The sequence below is a fragment of the Rhyacophila brunnea genome, unplaced genomic scaffold, assembly GCF_057557595.1.
Source record: "Rhyacophila brunnea isolate RB1 unplaced genomic scaffold, BYU_Rbru_1.0 scaffold_4, whole genome shotgun sequence".
In the NCBI taxonomy this organism is placed as follows: Eukaryota; Metazoa; Arthropoda; class Insecta; order Trichoptera; family Rhyacophilidae; genus Rhyacophila; species Rhyacophila brunnea.
In genome coordinates, this window is record NW_028233068.1 from 17,161,871 (window position 1) to 17,168,377 (window position 6,507).

Consider the following 6,507-nt stretch of genomic DNA (forward strand, 5'->3'; position numbering starts at 1 on the left):
AGAAGATTCTAATAAGGAGTTTGAAGCAAGTTAAGGCTGGTTCGACAAATTTAAAATGAGGTATTCTCTCCATAATAAACTTGGACGCCAATAACGAAGATGTTAATGAGTTAATTGAATCTCACTCAAAACCTCTGTCAGATGCAGATGAATACTCATTTCAGCAACAAAAAAAATTAAAGTGAAGAAGAAGAGGCTGATAAACCCATCATCAAAACTTTGACAATCAAAAATATGAATAAAGCCTTCATGCGTCTTGACAAATTTGAAGAATGTGATCCCAATGGCCAATGGTCAGCGTATATTATCTCAAGTACGTAGACTGTAAAGTAATTGATAAAGCACACAGCGTTTTATAGAACTCTATCAAGAAACGAAAAAAAAGGGTGGTATTCACTATTCAACTATCTCTTGACAAGTTTATAAAGAAAACACCCGATTGCTAATACACCTCGTTAACTTTATTATACCCATTGATAAATAAATATTTTACATTTTACACATTTTTTGATTTTTTTTTTACATTGTTCTACTTTCGCACATTCAACATTCGTACACATTTTCAGGAACCAATTACGTACGAAAGTCGAGGGTCACCTGTATTATAATAATATGTGAAAAACATTTTTTCGGCTATGCTGATTCATAGATACCTACTAATATAAAAAAAATGAGGATTGATTGGTGCACTGTGAAATTTCCAAAGATAACTACCTAATCTGTTTCAAGTTCAATAGTTTATCTGGTGAAAATTAAAAAAATAATGGTTCTTGAGACCTGTTTGGGTTTTACCACATATCTATTTGTATTAATTTAATTCTGATCCTTGACCTCTGTAATAAAACTTTGATAGCCTCACAATCTATACAGTAATGTATTTATTTTTAAAATGTTGCAGTTAATAAATACTTAGGTATGTAATGCATTCCTTGTAAATGTAAACACAAAAAAAACAATCTTTATTAGATTGATTGTAGGTAAAACATGATTGTGTTTTCTTTTTTATTTAATAGTTAATATTAATTTTAATATTGTATAGAAATAAATATAAATAAAATAAATTGTTTTCGTTGGTATGAAATGAACCGTGTTTTATTCTAAAACAACAATGCCACTTTAATTCATTCCTTGTTTATAATTTGTTATTCTCCGCCATTAACACAGGAAGGAAGCGGGTATTGTTGGCAAAAGAAAAACATTTTAGTTATTTATTATTCACCATATCATTATTATCACATCCTAGAGAGAACTGTACCAACCTGATGAATAACAATAAAAAAGTTTCAATGCCTGGCAGAGCGTTTCCCTAATGCAACATGACGCAACCGATTCGTGAAAAAATTTAAAAGGGGGCCTCCTAAGAGTTAAAACCTGCCTCCCTATAAAATGAATGGATATATAGAAGGTTTTGATTAAATATATCTTCGTTATTGTAAAATATAAATTCATGAAAACTATATTCCAAATGCTAAATGATAATTATTCCGCTGTAGTATGTATTTATGTATTGTGATTTGTCAGAAAGTATACTGTTTCACTTTAAACCGTGTTTGTATAGGTGTTACACCCAATGTGCGAAATTGACTATTACATGAAATGGGCAAAATTTTGGCTAATTCATGTAATAGTCAAGCCTGTTGCCTTATTCATGAATTAGGTAAATTTTCTGCTGAGTACATGAATTCGCCAGGGTATGGAATTCTTGAACTGTCAACCTGACAGAAGAAAAAGTAAATTTAATACGGATGGTTTTATTAGTTATAATTGGACATAATATAATATTATTATTATTAGGTTAGGTTTTTGTAATTGTGAATTAAATTATTCAACTGAATGTCCATTTTGAGGTTAGCTATCAAGTGTCAACAAACTATCACAAACATTCAATCGACCATTGCACGTTACATTCTTCCGTTATCATATTATAGTTCTAGATTTTTTTGCGCATAGTAAATGGATATGAACGTCATTGCAGTTATTGATTGGTATATTTTTATATTATAATCAATGACATTTGACCCATTTGTTTAGTTTGATTAGTTGCAAAAAATACCACCGGAGCGCGATCATCTATTTTGACCATAGATAATATATGTACATTTTGACCAATGCATGAGCATTTTGATACATTTAGTTTAGTTGCAAAAAATACCACCGTAGCGCTACTATCTAATTTTTCCAATACATGAACTAGGCAGAAAAATTACTGCCGAATTCACGCACTCTCCAGATATTTTGTCAATTCATGAATAAGGCAACGGGCTTGCATTTTTCATGATTTAGGCAAAATTTTGCCCATTTCATGTAATATTCAATTTCGCACATTCGGCGTAACATAGGTATTATACAAAATAAAAATTCTTTGATTGCATGGATTTTTTTAGAAAATTAAAATTAAATTGTTCATTTTTTATCGTAGTGCGTTGAGCCTTGATGTCACTGGATGCGTGGTATCAGTATTGGAAGAAAACTATCGATACTTAGTTATATATGTAATCCAATCCTATTGATTTTTAGATTAGATCTTATTGATTTTTTTATATTGCAAAAATTGCAAGACAAAATATTTTGTATCAATACCTGGAATCGATGTTGTATCAAAAGATTAAAACTGGTACCAACCAGACCGCAGACCTAGCAAACGGGAGGCTCGATTGGACTACTCCTTTTTGTTGGCATACCTATTCATACTTTTTCTGAAATTTCTTGATTTCTTCAGGAACAAAATTAGTAATTGACAGATGAAATTGCAAGATAATATGTAGCTAAACATTTGAACAATGCTGATAACCCAAATAATGCAGTAAAATTTTCACAAATTTTCTGTAATTATACTGCACGAATAAAGTGTTTTACATGCGTCACAATAAAATAATATTTGATTAAATTGAATATTAGCTATCTTAAAGGTGCAGACACACGTCCACTGCAATGCCGTGTGTCCGCAGCCTAAGTTGTTTCATTATAATGTATTTTATTGCGGTGCTCGAAATCACCTGCGGCTTAGAGCGCAGGGCTCAATTGGGCCCAATCGGTTCAATCGCCCTACGACCGAGCCTGGCTACCAAAATACCAATATTGTTTTGACATCCCTAGTAACTGTAGAGGTTTACCCAACTCTACAACCGACTTATTATTGTCTGTGGTTATTTGTATGCCACAAACAATAACACAAGTGGAAATGCCAGCCAACAATTGAGTTGCATTTTCGGTCTAGAACTGTACAGTCAAATATTCATGCGTTACAGCGCTCGAAATGGAAAAATTTACGAACCGGAGCGAGTTTTCTGAAGATATTCACATATTTATCAAATTGTATGTGTTTTTTATAAAAATAAGTGTATTAGATTTTCTATTATATGGCTTATCTAGCTCATTCAGTCAAATTATTTTTTCCACAAGACGTAGCGATAGTTTTACCGATTTCACGAACAGGAACAGCGCTCCGGTGCGCTCCGGTTCATTTCGAGCCCTGATGCGCTACTCACTTAATATCCAATACAATTAAAATCAAAATGTAAATCTTACGTAACATAACATCAATACCAATGTGTCATCATTCTTAATGCCGTGCATCATACATCTATGATTTAAAATGTAGTGCCACAATATAAACCCAAGAAAATACTCAGTGTGTCTTATTTCAATTGTGTCCCGAACATGTAATATCACACACTCAACGCAACCTTCTGCATAGGTAAATTAATAGATGTTGGATCTACACAACCAACAACTCAAGATCTAATATCTATATAACCAACCCCATGTGTTGCGGTTGAGAAGTGGAGTTAGCAACACTATGAGACCAATTCAGAAAGAGAGTTGTTCAAGTTTATCATCAGTAAACCGTAATCGTTACATTGGCCGTATCTAAGCTGCGACTAATCAAATCGCCACTTTGTGTGATAAATCATAAATGGCGTATAAAGATAAATCCAGACAAAAAAGCTCTGCAGTAACTTTTACAAGAAGATCCGACTGTTAGAAGCACAAAGTAAAAAGAATGGCATTAATATTCTTTGGAGTCCTACAGTCAATTTAAAACATTTTAAAATGCTACAAAACAAATCTTCCAAAATAATTACGAATTTTCCATGGCTCGTTCGCAATACCACTCTTCCCAGAGACTTGAACGTGGAAACTAACCACGACAATGTATTGAAACTGTCTAAAAAAATCTACAGCTTCATGACAGCCTCAATTTAGTTCCCTTTCCACCTGCCTGTGTACTAATATTCTTATTGCGCAGCGCTGACTCTGTCAATTCGAAGGAAAACAACAGTATAACCCCTATTTTCCACATTTATTTATATTTTTATCCATCGAACCCACGACGAAGTGAAGAAGGACCGTGAGTTCTATAATAACATCTATCAACATAAAATACAACTAACGATCTCAGACGATAATTAAGTACTCGTCACTCGAACTTATATTATATTTTTTTGACCATGTCTGATCATAATTAGATCGTATCGTAAGTACCTCCACAGAGTGGATGTTTGTATTAACTGATTTTTGTTTGTACGAGAAATGAAACGACGTTATAAGCCGACACTTAAGTTGCTCGGCCATCGTGGGGCCGTTATTACATTAGTCGATATTAAACCTTTCAATCAAGCAGTTCACACAATTAATCATCTCTCAATAAAATAATCGTTCCTCCCATATTATGTTTGTCTGAGAATGACGTAAATTTCTTAAATATGTACTAAATTCACATAGATAACTAATTTAAAATTAATATTATTATCTAAATAATATTATACCTATAAACCATGTAAATGTGCATTAAATAACAACCATTAAAACAGTTCTGTATATTAATCAATTATTATGTATCCACATACTTAAACTTTAATTATTAAACTCTAAATCAGTGGTAGGCAACCTACTACCCGCGGGTAATTGAATTACCCACTACAACATTTTGAGTTACCCGCCAAGAAAATATGATACAGTACTCTCTCAGTAATCCGCCACCCCAAAAACCAGACAAGTGTTCAATTAGTGAAAACGGCGGATTATAGTGCATACATACAAAATATCGTAAAAATTAAGACAGGTATTTCGTAAAATTAGTTTTTATTGAGAAATTTGTACTAGCAACTTACGGTTTTTTTATAATCAAAATCAATGTATTAAATCATGTATTAAATTATACATATTAATTATAAAGTAAGTTTATTAACTACATACCTACATAATATTAAACAGGAAATCACGTAACTCAACCACTTGTTCAATGTTGTTTGTTTTTTTCTGAAATGAATATTGTGACATCTCGTAATTTATGCAACATGATGAATGTGTTGACGGTTGCATTATTTTCCTCTGCCCATTAATTAATGGTAACGTGTCAGTTCCAGCCAGGGCATCTTCTGATTTGACTGTATGCTGCGGTCGGTTGACAAGTATTGCCTTCATACTCAGAATGCAAGCCTATTGGTATATTTATGAGCTCGTCTTCAGTCGGAAGTAGCGCATACTCCTCAGAACTTTCTGCTATCGATTCTTCTAAAACATTTCGCGTTAGCTCCGAGTTTTCAGTGGCCCTCTGAATCAATTCTTCTAATGGAACTAAGTCTTCCGATTCCCAGTTTTCATCATCTTGATTCATGGAGGGCCATAGCTTTTTCCACGATTAAATTATTGGTCGTCCCGGCTGGTTGTTCTAGGCCCCCGCTACGTTAAATACGACAGCGGACAGTAAAGTTGATATAGGCACGCGGCGGAGTACTTACGAATACCGGCGAATTATAGAGCTTGATTTTGTGATTTTAACTAGTAAAAATAACGGCGGATTATAGTAGTTGTCGGATAATCGAGTGGCGGATTACTGAGAGAGTACTGTACTTATATTAATTTGCTCTATTATCAGCATTTGGTTCAACATATTCTTGTGAGCAAACATTTTCTCAAATGAAATGTATCCAGAATACTTTGCGAAATTGATTAACACCAGAGAATCTTGATTCCTGTGTTCGACTTAAGACAACTACGTATTTGCCAAATGTTGAAAAACTTGTAAAAAAAAAATCAAAACCAAGGAAACCACTAATAAAAATATTATATGTACTTAAGTATGTTTTTATAAAATAAATTTGTATTAAGTACCACATACGTATGCAAATATACGCATTATATTATATAATTTATAAACTTATGTACTTAAATAAGTATTTTTTATTTTATAAAAATAAAATTGTTTTATAAAAATATTAAAAAATTGTTTCAAACTTTTACCCACTAACCAAATAAATTTTTCAAAATTTAACTTTTTCCCCAGACTCTCAAAAGGTTGCCGACCACTGCTCTAAATATTATTTAGTAAGTGTTATAATTATGTATGTTCAATATTATACAGAATGTTACATTCTCAAATTTTCTAAAAGAAATAGTTTATTAATATTCATCAGCAAGTGTGCATGTACGTTATATAAAAAAAAATACTCAGAGTAGTCCGTGACGTCAGTTATTAAGGCATTTAATTGATAGGTAATATAC